The 18,111-nt window shown below is 40.0% G+C and overlaps 3 long non-coding RNA genes across 4 annotated transcripts in view; 2 read left to right on the forward strand and 1 right to left on the reverse strand.

The window, feature by feature from the left end:
• The window catches only part of LOC145448292 (uncharacterized), an 82,600-nt gene extending 64,738 nt beyond the window's left edge, over window positions 1-17,862 (forward strand). The window contains exon 2 of the long non-coding RNA XR_013917860.1: window positions 15,421-17,862. This is a non-coding gene — a long non-coding RNA (uncharacterized LOC145448292). The remainder of the gene's footprint in view (window positions 1-15,420) is intronic.
• LOC145448708 (uncharacterized) lies at window positions 5,731-11,814 on the forward strand. 2 transcript variants are annotated; one of them, XR_013918004.1, is made up of 7 exons: window positions 5,739-6,074; window positions 6,963-7,041; window positions 7,850-7,914; window positions 9,311-9,422; window positions 10,076-10,142; window positions 10,496-10,584; window positions 11,458-11,814. It is a non-coding gene; the product is annotated as an uncharacterized LOC145448708 (long non-coding RNA). The 2 variants fall into 2 exon arrangements; XR_013918003.1 differs by lacking the exon at window positions 7,850-7,914 and having other exon boundaries at window positions 5,731-6,074.
• LOC145448289 (uncharacterized) lies at window positions 16,305-18,095 on the reverse strand. Its single transcript, XR_013917857.1, has 3 exons — window positions 17,326-18,095; window positions 16,813-17,065; window positions 16,305-16,443 (listed from the first exon to the last, which is right to left on the reverse strand). It is a non-coding gene; the product is annotated as an uncharacterized LOC145448289 (long non-coding RNA).
• Window positions 18,096-18,111: the final 16 nt, after the last annotated feature.

Raw genomic sequence — 18,111 nt, forward strand, 5'->3', positions numbered from 1 at the left:
TAACCTCACTATAGAAAGTATTGTCAGTTCAGGACACCATTTTCATGTCCCACCCTGCCTTAGAACTCCTCAAAACTGCCTAAGACTGATAGTCATTTTGTTGGATCACCTATCCTACACTCCTCAACCCTACCCGAGATTGTTCATCAATTGCCGGGATCACCACGTGCAAGAATACAACTGTAAATGTATCATTCACTCACAGCCACATTATAAACATCACATTGTTCAAAGGAAACGAAACAAAAAGGCAAAGAAACCGATCAACTTGGCAAATACTACTTAAATCAGGTCCGGATGAGATAGTTGCTTTAGAGAAATCGTCATATCTGTTCCCGTTATCTTCCACGGCTTGTAAGAAGCTCGCTCGCTGTTCTTAGTCATCTGTTTTGAAAGCATCAAAGTCGGTATTCAATTTCACCAAACGCTCTGCTGCGCCGTTAACTATTTCAACGCTTCTCACAAATTCTTGAGAAGTCACGAAATGCGAATCAGTATGCCATTCCGAAACTGGAAGACTAAACCAATCATGTTCGACATGTATAGCATTGAATAGAAACTATGATTCCGGTTCAATTAAAGCAACCATACTCATTGACTCAGAGACAGAGTCAGAGATTAGACTCAGAGGTATAGCCTACCTCTGCGAAATTGTTCAAGGATTGGCATTTGCAGCAATTTAGCAGCCATCGCTTCCTTCACTTTGTCAGGAATCTTTGGTTTAGCCGCGAACATTGTTGATACCACCGTTTCCTCGGTGAGATGCCAATGATGTTCTCGCATCTTTTCATATGCCACATCAGCAACTGTGAAATCGCACAATGAAAAGTCTGTCATGCCATGAAGGAATTTGAGATCAATATACTGTGCGTCACATGCATTACCAGTTTTCAACCAAGCTGGGACATAAAACAGGGCAACTTTCTAATGAACTCTTCAGAATAGCCCATTTGCTCTCTCCACATGAACATTTTTGACAGGACAGCACTTGACTCATCCATCCAGTGCTATTAGTAGCACCAGGCTTGCGAAAACGATTATCAATATATTTGGCAGCTACAATCGCCAAGGTGCCTGTTGCACATTCTCTGTAGTCATTTATTATCAAGACTTCTTTCTGCTTTCCATTATATGGCTTCATCAGTGGAATTATTTCTTGCTTAGCTTCATCAGCTTTGATCGCCAACCAGCTGCAATCATCAAACTGAAGTGTTTTAGAGCTTCTTAATTGATCAATATCTTTTCACTTCTTGGAAGGTATTAAAATCTGTGTTTTCAGGGCCTGTGGTCGCAGATCCAAACACACTTCACTTCCAGACCTCCCCGGATGACTAGTTCATAAATATGATGGCGACAAGCAGAAGTAGAAAGTAGAAAACTTTCCTGTTTATCAATTCTTCAAGTAACAGAACCGCACCTTTATTTTTTCCATTGTTTGAGGGTGTTGTGTCAAACACAAGAGCTCTGACATTACTTGTTAAATTATAAAGTTCCAGCAGTTCAAATGACAGATCAGCCTGTGCTTTTCCTGTAGCACTCTCCAGAGTTCGATTGCCAAGAAGTTTGCCTTTCTCAAATTCGTTGGAATACGCAGACTATGCCAGCACTGCCAAGGCCTCAAATTTCCCTCCGAAACGACTTCTAGTGAGCTTTGCATCCCAGTGCAATGCAATGTGCCAAGTTGATCTGTTTCTTTGCCTTTTTGTTTTGTTTCCTTTGAACAATGTGATGTTTATAATGTGGCTGTGAGTGAATGATACATTTACAGTTGTATTCTTGCACGTGGTGATCCCGGCAATTGATGAACAATCTCGGGTAGGGTTGAGGAGTGTAGGATAGGTGATCCAACAAAATGACTATCAGTCTTAGGCAGTTTTGAGGAGTTCTAAGGGAGTGTGGGACATGAAAATGGTGTCCTGAACTGACCATACTTTCTATAGTGAGGTTATGTAGCACTCCAACCGCAATAGCTACATAAAACCAGCTTATATTTGACGTTTTACTAGCCTAGTCCGAATAGCGACACTCAAATTTTAGGGGAATCCCCTATTTTTAGCCGATATTCTTCCAGCTCAATGTGCACACGGATGCAAGGGATGAATTACGAAAAAAAGTACCTAGAATATGTTTTTATGGTATAAGGCATGGGAATCGGACTGAAAACCACGACATTTTGAAAGTCGATCAATTCTGAACAACCCTAACCGACGTATACGGTTTGCTGCGATTACAAATAATTTTAGACTGGTATGACATGGAATCAATTTCATTTCAATACACCACAATACTGCGATACAATGAACGATAGTCTTCGAAATCAGACACCCACCTGGCCTAAGCGATGTAGAAAGGAGACATGCACAGATGCACAGTGCACAAGTCTCCAAGTGAGTCAAGTCTCCATGTGACCATTGTGACGAACAAATGCTTGCGCGTGCAGTGTGCACTGCACACGCAGGCATTTGTTCGTCACATGGAGACTTGGAGAGTGCTTCTCAGCAGAGATGCCACTCCTGGGTTTCTCCACCCAGATCTGTTTTTTTTTAGCATCACCTGGGTTTCTGGGTTTTTATCCTTGAAATCTGTTTTTTTTTTCAACATCCAGTTCGCCAGGTCAGTTTTACGCTCGAAAATTAATTATTAGATTAGTATGGTCGTAATATCGTAAAATGCACGCACTTCAGTTCGCCATTGTCGATGGATTTTGCTGTTATTGTAACGACGGAGTGTTGAGAATCAATTTCACCACTAAAATGAGAGGCTTCGGCTTGATGCCATGGAGCTTCATTGAATGGTAACTTCCAGGTCGCAGAAAGTCATGTTCATATAGGACGATTGCCAGTAGCGAACTCGGCAGTTGGTGAACAATTCGGCATGAGAGAGAGAGAATCTTTATTCGTATACATTACATATCAACATAACACTACAAAAATGTAACAGTGAAATGCGACATGCAAGGTAGACGGGAGGCTCGATATGACATAGTCTTCAGAGCCGAGCCACCCGGGACAGGAGCAATTTTCACAGTCGATAACTAATGAAAAAAAAAATTAAAATAAACTAACGAACGAAAGGAAAAATAAGACACAGTATGATGGACCAATTTGAAATACAACGCAAATACAATTTACCGGTAGTTAGAGATAAGAGAATGAAAACATTGTTTTTTCAAAGCACAAGAGTCTAAATTGCGGAGATTAGGTGGCAGCTTATTCCAAACATTGACACCAATAAAACTGATTGAATTTTGTACTAGACTGGTAGAGTGGTGTTGCACAGACAGAGACAAGTTAGAAGAAAATCTGGTATGATGTTGGTGGGTATCTGAAGGTATCTTGAACAGATTATGAAAATATAGTGGCAGTTCACCCTGATGATAGCTATGCATGAATTTCATTACCTCAAATTTGAAAATGTCTTCCACTTTCAATATTCTAACGCTACGATACATGCTATTACAATTCTCATATCTAGATTTCCGACAGAGAATTCGTATGGCTCGGTTTTGCAAGACTTGCAATTTCTGCAGATGTTTTTTCGCAGCAGGTCCCCAAACTAGGATCCCATAAATGAGATAGCAGTGAATTAAGGCATAGTAGACTGATCTGAGAGTTTGATGAGGAATTAAATTTTTATGGCGATAGAGAGCCCCGACACCACGCGAGATTTTAGTTTTTATATTGTTGATATGATCAGACCATCCGAGTTTATCATCAATGATAATGCCAAGATATCTAACAGTTTTATGTGTATCAAGATGTGCGTTATTTACTATAATTACACTGCAATTCAGTAATTCACTTGTGTATGAAACACGAGAGTTTTGGTTTTGGAGGCATTGAGCTGAAGTTGGTTAGACGCCATCCATTTTGACACTGTCGATAGCTTAGTGTTAATGTTGTCAAATGCATCAGATAAATTTTTACCGGGTATAACTAGACTGGTGTCATCAGCAAACAGTGTAATGTCATTGTCAAATAAATGACCAATATCATTGATGTAAATTATGAACAGCAGGTATGTATCGATAAATATCATGTAACTGTATGGTGTGCACAAGCACATGAACAGACCAGGTGATGATCCGACTAATATAATCCTATTGTTATCTGAGTATATTTATAGTTTCAACAGGGATACTCAGAGAGAGAGAGAGATAGTTGGACACCCGTAGCAAGTTAATCGTTAGTTGGACACCCGTAGCAAGTTAATCAGAGGCATTGGTTATCAGCACATTTGAACCCTAACCCTGAATTTCCTGATTTGGCAGTTATTTATTTCCACTACGGTATACATTGGTCTGTGATTATTCCAAATAAAAGTGATTGTCGTAGGATTAATCAATCGAAAGCTACTTTCAATCCGTACAGGTCGCTGAAAATACATGAAATCATCCTTAGAAATAGGGAATGGATGGCATCGCATTGAACTTTCGCAGCGCGATGATATAATTACTAATTAGTACCGGTACACTATCAAGTATTCACACTGCACCCTAATTGTTTCATTGCGATGTGTCGAGAGGAAAACAACATGTTTTTTTGTGCGATTCGCAGCAAAATGCGTATTATGAACTGTTGTAAATTCAATATCAAAGGCTTCAATGACTGTATGAGTGTATTCGACGACTATCAGGCTCCACTTTCACAGCTATATCGTGTCTTTTGAGTGAAATATAGGATCTGGGTTTTTCTGGGTTCATTTCGCCTCCACATCTGGGTTTTTCCGAAATATCCCAGTGGCATCTCTGCTTCTCAGCTCAGCGGGTGTCGAAATCGATGTCTCGAGTCGAGGTAGCCTTATATCCTCCTCTATCTGTTGATTACTGAGTGATTAGCTACACTGTAAAAAATAACCGTGGGTTTTGGGGTGGAATAAGAGTGGATAGGGATGATCTACCGTAATGCAGGAGTGTACCTCCCTGTTCCACCCCCGTTTAGGGTAGAATAGGCGTGGGAATGTTGCTCCTACCCCTGCATTACAGTGGATTGCATCCAGCCACCCTGGATTAAGCGTGGCACGGCGACCACACCTCTGATCAATTGAGGATACATATGTTTCCGCTATGAACATTTCAATCACCTGCGCTGTATATGTACGCGCGAGATGCTTGCGCGGCGTTGATGTCGCAAGATTGAATGCATATGTGCTCAAAGTCGCTGATGGTCAAATCAACGGACTGACAGACATACCATTTATCGATACAGAGAGAGCGGGAGTGAAAGAATATTTATCGGTCAGTCGTGCAAATCAGCATCATTAAAGAGAAATTGAACGAGTTAAATGAAGATATATTAGTTTGTTCATTTCAAAATTTAGCAGTGAGCCTGTAGCAGGAAATCGCAACATTGTTTTCGTTTTAAACTCACAATTAGATAGAGAGACAAACTTATATAATGAAATTTAGGCGATGCCGAGCTACCGATAAGGCGATACCGAATAAAGTTTGATCTAAAATTCTAATATCGTTGTTCACGGTATCGAGATAATATTATTCCATATTACCGTAATGCAACGCCTCAGTTATTTGCGCGGCGATCCCACGAAGTCAGCTGTGTTTCCGCGGGAAGCGACACACTCCTTTCAACCACCGAGCTTTATAAACACAGATGAGCTAATGGTTCGACTGACATCTTACCATCATATTCGATCAACTTCTACTCTGAACTCAATAATGATAGTTATAATATTCATTTAGTGAATGTAGGAAGTGGCACGCACTTAAAGTGAAGATACTAATATCCGATGCTAATTGATCAACCGGGTCGGTTACGCTTTAGTGACTCGCCAACCGAGGCTCGAAAGCGCGAAGCGAATGCGGAAGCTGAAAGATCGAAGGGGAAAGATGGCGAATGTGTCTTGCAGTTTTACTATGAGGCGAATTTCCTTATTCTCACTGCACAGGGCAATAGTTGTACGTTTTAGAATATGAGTCCGGTTCATCCTGTTAAGGGATGCGGTATGAACGCATTCTATTCTCGCTGGCATATACCGGTTACGGTATTTGCTCGATTGTTTCTGACACTGACGGTCGGACGCCATATTGGAGATTACGTTACGTGAAGAAAGGAAAGGTGAGACGACAATGCACTCATAAGTGTATTTTGCATGCTTCTAATTTGCCTTTTCAAATTTACATGCTTGAGTTAGAGTCATTGAGTCAGAGTTGTTCGGTTGAATTATAGTTGATAACAAATATTAGAAGTAAGAAGTTACTGCAATCCATGATGTCATTTTCTAGTATGAAACCATGCTAGTATATCCAGTATGGAATTGATGTCCGCAGCACACTTGATTGGTCGTCTGGCAGGCTGAATATCACTATCATGAAAATTCGTCTGGTTTACCAAGTCACCCTGCTGTCACCGTAAAGGCTATAAATTATGTCTGCTCGTGCCATAGCAGTCACCACAGACTTTGGTAATGCAAATTTCGTCATTTCTGAATGAGAATGTGGGCATCGTGTTTGTAAATTTGATGTGTATGAATGCGAGTGCGCGCGATAAAATTATAATACATAAATTATAATTATCTGTATTGAAATAAATTAAGCTATAAATATGTTGGCGGACAGCCAAAAAAAAATGCTCTAGGTAAGAGTGATGCTTTCAAACTTACCATCATTAGAACGAATGGTTTGTGCCTGTGGTACAGTTTGAGTTAAAGGGGCACTGCTCTCTAAATATGACGTGGTCTCAAATTAATCAGTACTAAAATTTCATCCCATCAGCTATTCAGGACAGAAAGGCACTGTAAAGAAATTGTAGCTAAAAGATTATTAAAACTATCTCCATTTCACACTAGCTGCCTATATAAATGTATATTGTATTGAGGATGCTTCGTTTTCGCTGCTTCACCTGTTGCAAAAATGTTTGAGTTTCGGTACCACACATTCAATCTCCTAATGAAATTTTCATTCTGGTTCAGTGCATATTTCAAAATTTGACTGCTTTGCTTTGCAGAAAGCTGTTTCGACTTATGTACCTCGTACCTGAAGACTAAATAAGCGTGATCAATGCGGAATTGGTTCGAATCTTATGGGTATGTTCTTCTCTTTCTGCTATCTATGTATTTATTCCAATAAAGCTGTTGATTTTGACAGAAGCCGTGATCTCTTCAAATATTTGTACCAAGTAGTTAATCTCTATCTACAAATTGCCTCTCATGATATATAATGTTTATTAGTCATGCTGCAATTGCATGGCAATCAAAATCAGGCCATGCCTAAATACGTGCTTACGAAACGACACTTCGATGCACTCCTCTTCGATATGCTGTATCTTGTAATGAGTAGGGCTTGGCAAAATCGAATACCTGAGTGATTCGATTCGAGTATTCGAGTATCGCTCATTATGGCATCATAGCAGAATGTAATATGTCAAGTATCAAATGAGCACCTTTTATGCAATCACAGAAAATATAATGCCGGTTATCCATCACATTAAAGATAATTTTTATTGACCATACCGATTTCATTGCAATTTGTGACAATGTTGTGGGATGATCATGACTTCGGAAATGTGTTATTTTCACTTACGCGCGTAGCTTTGTACTATATGTTTCGTACGTTGTGATACGGCCAGTCGAGGTTTCAGGGCTTCCACAGTGGAAAATAGTATCAAAACTATAATTCTCGTCGATAAATTATCCTTCAGCGGAGAGGAGCGTGTAATTTCATTACTCGAAAAAATTGTCTTTTACTACTCGACTCGAATCATTAAAATTAATACTCGATTCCGAATCGAGTACTCGAATCATTGTACCCAGCCCTAGTAATGATTTCATGTTCATCTGCATGTATTAAGTGATAAAATTTTACTCAATAATATATTTTGTGATTGTGTTACAGCATCTCCAAATCTAGACCGTATTGTTTCTATACCTACCATTCTGCATGAAAGATATGTTGATCAGGTACGTCAAATCATCTTTGTTTTTATTTTGCAAGGTTTACATTTGATTCTGATGGATTATAATTTAGAGAAGTGTTTCGCAACTTTTTGACATCGCGGAGCGGTAAAACCTAAAAACAAATTTGCATGGGAATGAATCACCATTGGCATTTTATTGCCGCAACCAATGGAATAAGTTCAATGTTGATGACTAAAATAGGTCTCCACTTTCACTTGGCTGCCAAATCAGCATATATGTATTCTGGCTGGAAATTGGGGCTATACCATTACTTTATCATTTGGCAGGTCTACTTATGGTGAGCGATACGACAACATTTTGCGTCAATACTATATTAATATTGTGTCTGAAAAAAGCAATGCCCGGCCCATGCCTGATCATACCTTATATTTCATAAACTGATTACTATATGGCAATGGTCAGGAACCTATGGCTCGCGAGCCATATATGGCTCTCTAGGGTATAACTCTTTGCCAAATATTTATTTTTGTATTGAATTGATCAATATTGCAACGAGTTGTTGGTAAATTTTAATCACGGCCAAAATAATTATTCTCGTGGCAGTACAAACATGTCTTTAAGAGGTAAAGACAATGTCGTCTTCAGGTTTAGGGGCTCGGACCCCTCTTTTCAAAATAATCAAATTTAAGTTACTGTCACGCCAGCGGCCAATATCACTCGCGAATTCTATGTACCCGACTCGAAATCTTGAATTGCGGGATACGTTGATTAATGAAAGAGCATAGCAGACCTGGCGACGCCCATTTCAAAACGCAGTTTTCAAATACGCATTGTCTTCCTGATCTACGTCGCGAAATGAACTGTTGTGAATGTGACAATACAAACTCAAATTACAAACAACGCCATAGCTATCCACGTTCTTGATCGGTAAGTATAGCTCTGTGTAGTACCGGCGATAAAATGTATACGTGTAGCGCAACGTTATGTTGCCGCCGACTACTTTGAGAAGTCGATAAGTAGTTCGATTTTCATAATCAGTGTGACAGTCACATTCGATTAATATCAGTTGTAAAAAATTCTAAGCTACATATGAATTGCGTTATCAAGAGTGAGGGTTGGCCCGTCTGTTCATACCTCTCGTTTCGACCTTTATTTCCGAACAATAAATACCAGATTTTACTGAGAAAATATGGCGCACACGAGGAATCCCATGCAGTGAGCTCGAATTAGTGCTACCATGACGTCATGAATTTTCAATTGTGACGCAACAGTTGATTGGCATGTATGGCTCTTAGGGAGTTGAGATGGGAAAAATAGGGCCAATATGGCTCTTTGGACAAAAAAGGTTCCCGACCACTGCTATATAGGCTAGGCTAGTCTAGTCGATACGTATGTTTGTGTGTATGTTTGACCTGATTCTTTTTTGTTATATTAACAGACACTCAAGTATGGACAGTGGATACCCTGTCATTTGCTTCAATATGGCGAATGAAGAGTGGGCAGTCAGTTTAGAAGCGGAACGCGTGACACAAAGACAAAGCATTCATGAGGTATTGGTAGTGATGATATCAATTCATTGAGCATTCAATATGGAATTTTTGACCCAAGATTATAAAATCTCTGACTTTCATGTCAATTAATTTTCATAAGCCGTGATTTGCTCTGTATTGATTAGTCATCAAAATCAGATATGGCACCCATTTCATACCTCCTTAGCAAACAAAGCACTTTCTCTATAGCAGGGGTGGCCAACCTTTTCAGCCAAATGGCCACATAAAATTTACGAACCATTGCGCGGGCCGCTTGAATGTTGATGTCCTTTTTTCGTCGTCCGATAGGAGCAAACCGGATTAGGTAACGCCATTTATGGTCACTTGATTTCTTGCGCCGAATTTACAGAAATGAGTTCAACTATATTCGAAAATATTAGAGAACGTGTCCCGTGTCGTCCAACATGCAACTTCACGTTTGCACTTGCAGAAAGATAGTCGGTGATGGCACCGTTGCACAAAATGACTGACGCATGTTCGCCGAAATCTTCGATATTGATATGTCCAAAAGTGACACGCGCAATGGTTTGTTGGATTATTGTCACCCTCTGGCCGAAAAGGCTGATCGCCCCTGAACTATAGTAATTGAAAGATTACAGAAATGTCATTAGCTAGTAAACTAATTCCTGACTTTAATGTTGCATTTTTTACAGAATCTCAGATGGTCGCTATACCGGCCGTTTTTCGTGAAAAGTATTGCCACTTCTATTCATTGATTAGGTACGAAGCTCGTCAATGTTATTAGCATATGAATCGATTATCAACGCCACTCTGTAAATTATGCGCCATTGGTATTTTATCGCTGCAACTAATGTAATTCGTTCAATTTTGGCGCCTAAAAAACGATCGCCACTTTCACCTGGCTGCCAAATCTGCATACTTTATTTCAGCTGTACCAAGTTTAATTTTTTTCCGAAATCCGTGGTTTGCTCCGTATATTTTGACTGACTCTCCATTTATGTGTCACAAATAAATTGACCGCAACCAATGTGATCACAGCTATGTTGTCATCAACTAGTAAACTTGCCCCCCGCAGTACCCAACTCCCGACTTTATTATTGTATTTTTTACAGAATCTCAGAATCTAGATTGGATGGTCGCAGTACCCGCCGTTTTTCACGAAAAGTATGACAACTTCCTATTGATTGATCACAATGATCAGGTACGAAGTTCATCAATGATAAATTGGCATCTGAATCCATTATCAACTCCTATGTAAATTACGCACCATTGGTATTTTATTGCCGCAACTAACATAATTCGTTCAATGTTGGTGACAAAAAAAAAGATTGCAACTTACACCTGGCTGCATAATCTGCTTAATTTATTCCAGCGATTCCCAAACTGTGTGTCGCGGAATTTGAACAAAAAACATTGTATAATATTGAATATAAGCAAAATGTTCACACGAACTTGAAACTTTCAGGGTTCTTACCGCCCCTTTATTGACGTTATTCTGTTGAAGTGAGATCTGTGAGTTTTACTAGTAATGAAGCCAAACTGCCTCGTGATTTTCCGAATTTCAAAAAATACAAATTAGGTTATCAACTATTTTGCGGCTTTGCGAACCCCCGGTTGAGAACCACTGGTCTAGAATAAACTTACATCTCAACAATCTACTTTTCAAGTTTCGCTTCAAACAAAATATGCCTGATCATGCTCTTTCTGTTTCATGGGCTGATTACCAGTGTTGGGATGACTCGAGTCAGATGTAATGATACGTCTTACTTCGAAAAGGCAACTTGACTTGAATTTTGACTTGACTCGAGTCACTTGAGACGTAATCATACATCTTACTTCGAAAAGGCAACTTGACTTGAATTCTGACATGACTCGTGACTTGACTCGAGTCACTTGAGACGTAATCATGCATCTTGCTTCTAAAAGGCAACGTGACTTGAATTCTGACTTGACTCGAGTCGAAATGACTCGTCACTCGACGGTAGTGGCTTGATCCCAACACTGCTGATTACTAAAAGTCTGTGCCTGATGTGCTGTGTAGATTTGTCCTAATTCTTTTTTGATATAATAACAGACACCCAAACACGGAAATGGATACCCTGTCATTTGTTTTGATGAAGAGTGGACAGTCGGCTTTGAAGGGCAACGCGTGACACAAATACGCAGCTTTCATCAGGCATTGGCGGTGATGATATCAATTCATTGGGTCTTCAACATGAAATTTTCACCCAAGATTAAAAGATCTCTCACTTTCATGTCAATTTTTCTCGCTCGCGTGCCTAATTTAAAGGCCAGTGGTGCTGTTCGCACCAAACTTCGCGAGATTAGTGACTAATTTGCAAATGAGTTGCCTGAAATAATGACGATGTTTGGTAATTTATGTCAGCATGCGAGGCATAATGAACACTTCAATAAACACCACAAAAACCGATATGGTATATAAGAGTGCAGCAGGAATAGGCGTTTGACAAAGATATGGGCTGGTATTGGTAACCGGAGATTGAGCGTTTGATGAAGATATTCGGGCAGGATATAGGTTGTTATGCCTTGGTTTGACTTTTGTAAAGCATATCCCAAGGTTGATATATCCGGATAGGTAAGGGTTATATCCGGATAGGGGTGGTTAGACCAGTCTACCCTATGGCGTGGTTAGACCAGTCTACCTTGTGGCGTGGTTAGACCAGTCTACCCTGTGGCGTGGATAGACCAGTCCACCCTACCCTTCTGATCATGGGGTGGCATTTTGAACCACCTCTAGGGGTAGGCCCAGTTTTTACAGTGTATGCTCGATTTAAATTGTACGTACGTACGTACATGTTTGCTATGCGACATAATTGACGAATAGTTTTTGCAAACCGCTGATACGTGCTTAATGATATTGAAGGACATGAAGAAGCTGTGCCAGAAGCTGCGATTACAGACTTATAGGGGGCCACCCCGGAAGTCTAGCCCAGGGCCCGCCCAATCGTAGGACCACCACTGCTCCTGTGTTTGATGAGTTTTTTTTTATACCTGTTAAAATATCCACTCCCAATACACGAGATCCTCGTCAAAGGGAAATGTCAACTTACCCCCACCCAATAGAAACCTAACTAAGAAATCTATCGACTATACTCAGGACCTATTATCTTTCTTTTTTATTTTATTTTCCCATTTTTAACTAACATTTTTTACAGCCAGACTGTATAGCCAAGTGTAGCTGTTTGATGCGGGCGTGACCAGTGAGCTTCACGGTCGTATCGATCATTCCTATCTGATACCGAATACTGTGCAATGTGCATGTATATTATCTGTACCACCATCATTGCCGTCGGCTTGTTATGTATTTTGGTTGGATGAAAATAAAGACTCTCTCTCTCACTCTCTATCTACTCCAAGTCGTTTCGACTTCTTCCTATCTTCCCGTGGTGTTTTGAAATGGTAAAATGACTATTAAACTGATACTGATGCTAATAGTCATATCAAATGTGACACAACTCGAGGCACGTAATTTTCCATGTGATATTATAAATAAGAAAACTAATCGTATTGTGACTCGAAAGTCATTAAAACTGTGATGTAGCCTACCTCACAGTAACATATATATTTCCGAATTTGATTGTAATTATTGTAATTGTGTAATACAGAGGTCTCAAACTCAAATGTGCTCGCGGGCCATTTCCCAGTTTTTGTTGACGCCGCGGGCCGCAGCACCAATCTTAGGGATATTCAATGTATATATAATTACAAAGTATAGGCCTTATTTGACGGGACCTTGCAGACAGGCATTCCACGAACATCGTGGCAATGTAATTTACTATTGCATTATTCACGCTTGACACGAAAAAAAAAACATTTTCGAATATTTCAATAAAATTGATTTTGTGCCGGGCATAATTTTTTAATTAATGAGCTATAGACATCATACGAGAGCATGCCTCATGACATCGTAAAACTGTCGGGTTATAATATTGCAGCTAGTGGACATTTAACGTGCCACAATTCTATGTACAATATTTTAAAATCTACTGAAGATTGATCAGATATCAGAGCATTTGAGCGGTGTAGCCTAATCCTGGTTTTGATACAGTCGTGATAAGTATCGGCTGCTGTCATTGCCAAAGTCAAAGCCTTCGATTAATATTGGAATATATCAATAACCAATAACAACTTAAATATAATCATTATTGAGCCATAGTAATAGCATTGCTTCTTAACCATTTTTGCGACCGTACCCCTTGTGCTTCCGATAAGATTTCTCGTAGCCCATGTTCATTTATAGGCCTACCACAGTTTCTGATGGTACCTATATTAAAATCAGAAAGCCCATTCTCATGAAATCGCGCGTAGCGCGAGGACTATTTTCCCGTTGAATCAATTGGCCAAGAAAATATTCCACAGCATATAGGTCTAATTCCACAATGCATCTCGTACACCCTGATGTGGTGCTTCGTACCCCGATGGAGTCTGTGGACCCTGGTTAAGAACCCATGGACTTGAAATGTCCAATCGGCGAAGAATTCATTGGTGTTACAGCTGTAGAGCGTACTACAATCTTACTCGCCAGCGATAATAACATGGATGAAGAGAACAAAAAACACCTACCATATATTCAACGTTACGTCACCGGGGTCACAGGATACCAATGGCTGCCATACTGACCTGATTAGATAGCTATATACCCCACGCAACGCAAGCTACAACCTTTATATATATATTACTATTACCCATGACAGTATCATATATTGTTGCGTCCAGGATTACCAACCAAGTCACCGTTCCGAGTCGCAAGTCCTTCTCTGATTTTGACGTTTGACCCGACTCAGCTCGAGTCATTTTAATTTAATCACCCAGTCAATCCGAAATCGAGTAACGAAAAGGTCGCATCAAACCAAATCACAATTTTCCGTCACGAATCATCAACGGGTCATGTCTTATCATTATAAACTAGAAATGAGACGCAATAGTCGATCTTCCACAGCATGGTAGCTTTTAAAAGTGATGTGGTCGTAAAGTTTGTTGAGATTTCGGTTATTTTATAGTAGTTTTAGCGTGACGTTTAAGTTCATATATCTAAAAAAGATATACGGCACTTGACTATATAGGTGGATACTTGAAATTCCAAAATGCCGTCGCGGGCCGCACAAAATGGTCTCGCGGGCCGCGTGTTTGAGACCTCTGGTGTAATAGCTCCTACTCTAATGCCGAGTCTTCGAGCGTGTCATCATTCGTTAGACTCGGATACAGTATCGATTACTAACCTGCGGACGTTAGTTATCTGCGTAGAAACCTACGTAGGTTAGTAGTTACAGAGAATAGAATTTGAGATACGATTGTTGATATACAATACAATACAATATATTGGGTTATGATATTCATCTGAACAAGCTATACATACAATGTACAATGCGATAAGACACAATGCAATGTAACGAACAGATAGGAGGATGTCGAACGACACGCATCAGTAGCGATCCTTTACTCAAACATCCACCTCGGCCTAGAGTGCCCGATGTCACAGTTCTTTTTCGATGTTGATCTTTTTTTTTGAAGCCGCGGCCCTTTCTACTAGTTCTTTTCATTCCTTGTGAGTGCTTTCTTTCTTCGGGTCTTTTTTTGGGCTTTTTTGTCGCCGTCAGAACGGCGACAGCGGGGGAAGAGGAGCCCAAATGAACCCCCGACGGGAATCGTACCACATCCGCCCCTTATCGTAACCACTACGCTATCTCCCCCAATGTTCTTTCCGATTGTCCACTACTTGCTGACGATTACCGCTGAGGAATGTCAGCCGAAAATTTTCGGGTTCATTTCAATATGAATATACTATACTATTCCATCAAACCACTAGGTGTCGCCAAACTTGAGGTGGTAACCGCCGTTGTTACGTACGCCGCTGCCGTTATCAGAAACCTGTAGGTTACTTTCTCGATTGTTCAAGGGTATTTTATATGGAGATAATGACTACAACATATTCTACGTGGACCCTAGACTCGCTATAAAATGAACTAAAACCTTGGAAAGCTTCTACGAAAGGAAATAAGGCCGATTTGATAACTAGGTGAGAATGTGAAATTGTCAACTAAATGTCGGCTACCCGCAGCTCAGCACCAGAAGTTACGTCTTGAATGATGACTCATATGTATGAAAAAACTTCATTAAATTACAATTGCCACACCAGATTGCAGAATACTTAGTAACGGCTCCTCGACTCAAGGTTTAGTAGAGTAGATTCTTCTACTTTTCATTCAGTGTGCATCCCTCTTTACATCGCCAAGGCGCATGTGGGTGTCTGATTTCGAGGACTACCGTTCTTTAAGTCGCTTCGACGCCTTGCCATCTTTTTATTATATTGCATTCTTATAGTGTTTTGAAATGATGGTGAAATTTTAAACAAAACCGACACTGAACTCCAAATCATCCATACTGCTTATCCTTCATGATCGTTGTATATTCTCAGATTGGACGCATATAATAGAAACTGCAATTTCCAGTTTCAAACCACCGCTCAGTCAACATCTGCGAACTAAGAAACCGCTCAACCATTTGTATGGTCAAAGGATGGTTATCAAAGCCTTACAGAGACAGACTTGTTACCAAAAATTACAACGAAACTCGTGGAAACTTATTTTATTATGAGATACGAAAGGGAAAGGATAATTGGAGACGTGAAAGCTATTGGAAATGGAAAAGCCATGGTTTCTGCATTTAAGGGGCAGGCATGTTCAACATTGACCATTGGGACAGATGTTTTTTTCAGTGGCATTGTTGCTGCTGAAATGAAGAGACATGTCCTCTATAATGTTAAGGCCAGAATGGCACGAGATGGAGTCATTCTAAATGTGGGATGTGAGTGTCCTAGATGAAAAGGACCTACAGGGTCCTGTAAGCATTTGGCAGCACTTTGCCTCATGGTTGCTGAGTACACGGAGCATGGTCGACTCTTCATTGATGAATCCTGCATTGAGAAACTTCAGACATTTCATCGGTCCCAGAAATTATACACAGGTATCAGAGCTTTTTCACGATCACGAACGTCCCAGAATCACTCTGAAACATTTTGGTATTGATTCGGTCTCTTAATCTGAAAAAGTAAATGATAAATTCACAATGCCAACAGAAATAGTCAGGCAATCTGAACTCTCATGATAGCCACAATAGTCAGTTTTACTACAAAGCGTCTAAACATGCATATGGCAGTAAAAATTCTGGACAGGCAAATATTTATTATTTATGAATTTGACCATCTAAACTAAATACATAACTGACGAGGAAGCGCAACAAATTCAAGAACCAACAGTACTGCAGACACAGAGAGAATGCAAAGAATGGCACCACGACAGAGAGTGTAGAATTAGTGCATCACGATTTGGGGAGGTTGTAAAGTCAACAAACAGGAGAAATATTGAGTTACTGTGTGAGAATATTTTTGCCTCCAAAAGTTTATGCTCACCAGCTATTTTCATGGTAGAGCATGCGAACATACGGCAATTGAAGCTTTCACGACTGTAGACGGCATAGAGGCAGCCCAATGTGGACTCTTTATTAATCCCGAGTTTACATATCTTGGAGCAACTCCTGATTCGCAAATTTCACCCGACGGCCTTGTTGAAGTGACATGCCCATACAATGGTCGACATGGCCATATCACAGCAGCTTCAATTAATTTACTCCCCTTTCTTGTGATCAAAAATCAGAAAAGTGAGCTGAAAAGAAACCACAATTATTATTACCAAATAAAGGCTAACTTGGATTAACAACTAGAAAATATTTTATTTTGCTGTTTACACTTTCAAAGATTTATTTACAGAAAATATTAAATTTGATAAACACTTCTTAGAGAAATATATACACTCCTATGAAAATCATTGGAGGAAATTCTTTTCAAAAAAAGTTACTTTGTTAGGATTGGTTATATGTTATATTCTTTTGATGTTCAGTTCAATAAAACTATTGTTTTGTTTACCTGTTGTTTCTGGATTAGCGGAGCGAGGCAGCATTCAAGGCCTAAGATTTCTCTTTAGCAGTCTGGAGTGCAGTGTTTACACAAGTAGCGTCGCTTCATACTCAGAGGTAAGAGAGTAATTTACATACACCTGCGAAAAAAATGTAACATAGGAAATTACCGGTATGCTGTGTGGAATCTTCTTGCACCTTGTAAGCTACATCGCATTTACTTTTTTCGCTTGCGCAATCAAGAAAATTCCCTGTCTCGACCGTCTCTTGTCTAGCTATATTCTGGTGCTGACATTCATCCTCCAAATCAACGGTTAAAATACTTCTCCAAGAAACCATTTTCTCTGTTCTAGCAGATGGTAGCTTAGATATCGGTGTGCTAAATTGAAAAACGGACGGGACGGCATTTTTTAACTTTCTGTAACGGCGCTTGCCGAGTGATCCAGTTGGCTGCACGTAATCTTCTTCCATAAATGACTACTACAAACGCGGTCGCGATACAAGTCAGGTCTCCACATTTCTCCTAATCGCTACTCGCCACTGCAACTGTAAATCCATGTCAGTGGGAAACATGTGACCCTAGGATGTATTATTACATCTGGGGGCACAGCAGTACTGCGGCATACCTCCGTTGAGAGCTTACAATCCTCATCAATCAAACTACAAAGACGACTCACGGTACTGATCGGTTGTCAAAAGCTCCCAGTAAGTTCTCTAGTAGAAGTTAACAACTCAAGTCTAGCGCCACTAGCGGATATACTGATTTTGCTTGACGGACCCTAATAGCTCTACCGAG

Source organism: Botryllus schlosseri, chromosome 10 (assembly GCF_051294905.1).
Source record: "Botryllus schlosseri isolate E-star chromosome 10, Bs_hap1, whole genome shotgun sequence".
In the NCBI taxonomy this organism is placed as follows: Eukaryota; Metazoa; Chordata; class Ascidiacea; order Stolidobranchia; family Styelidae; genus Botryllus; species Botryllus schlosseri.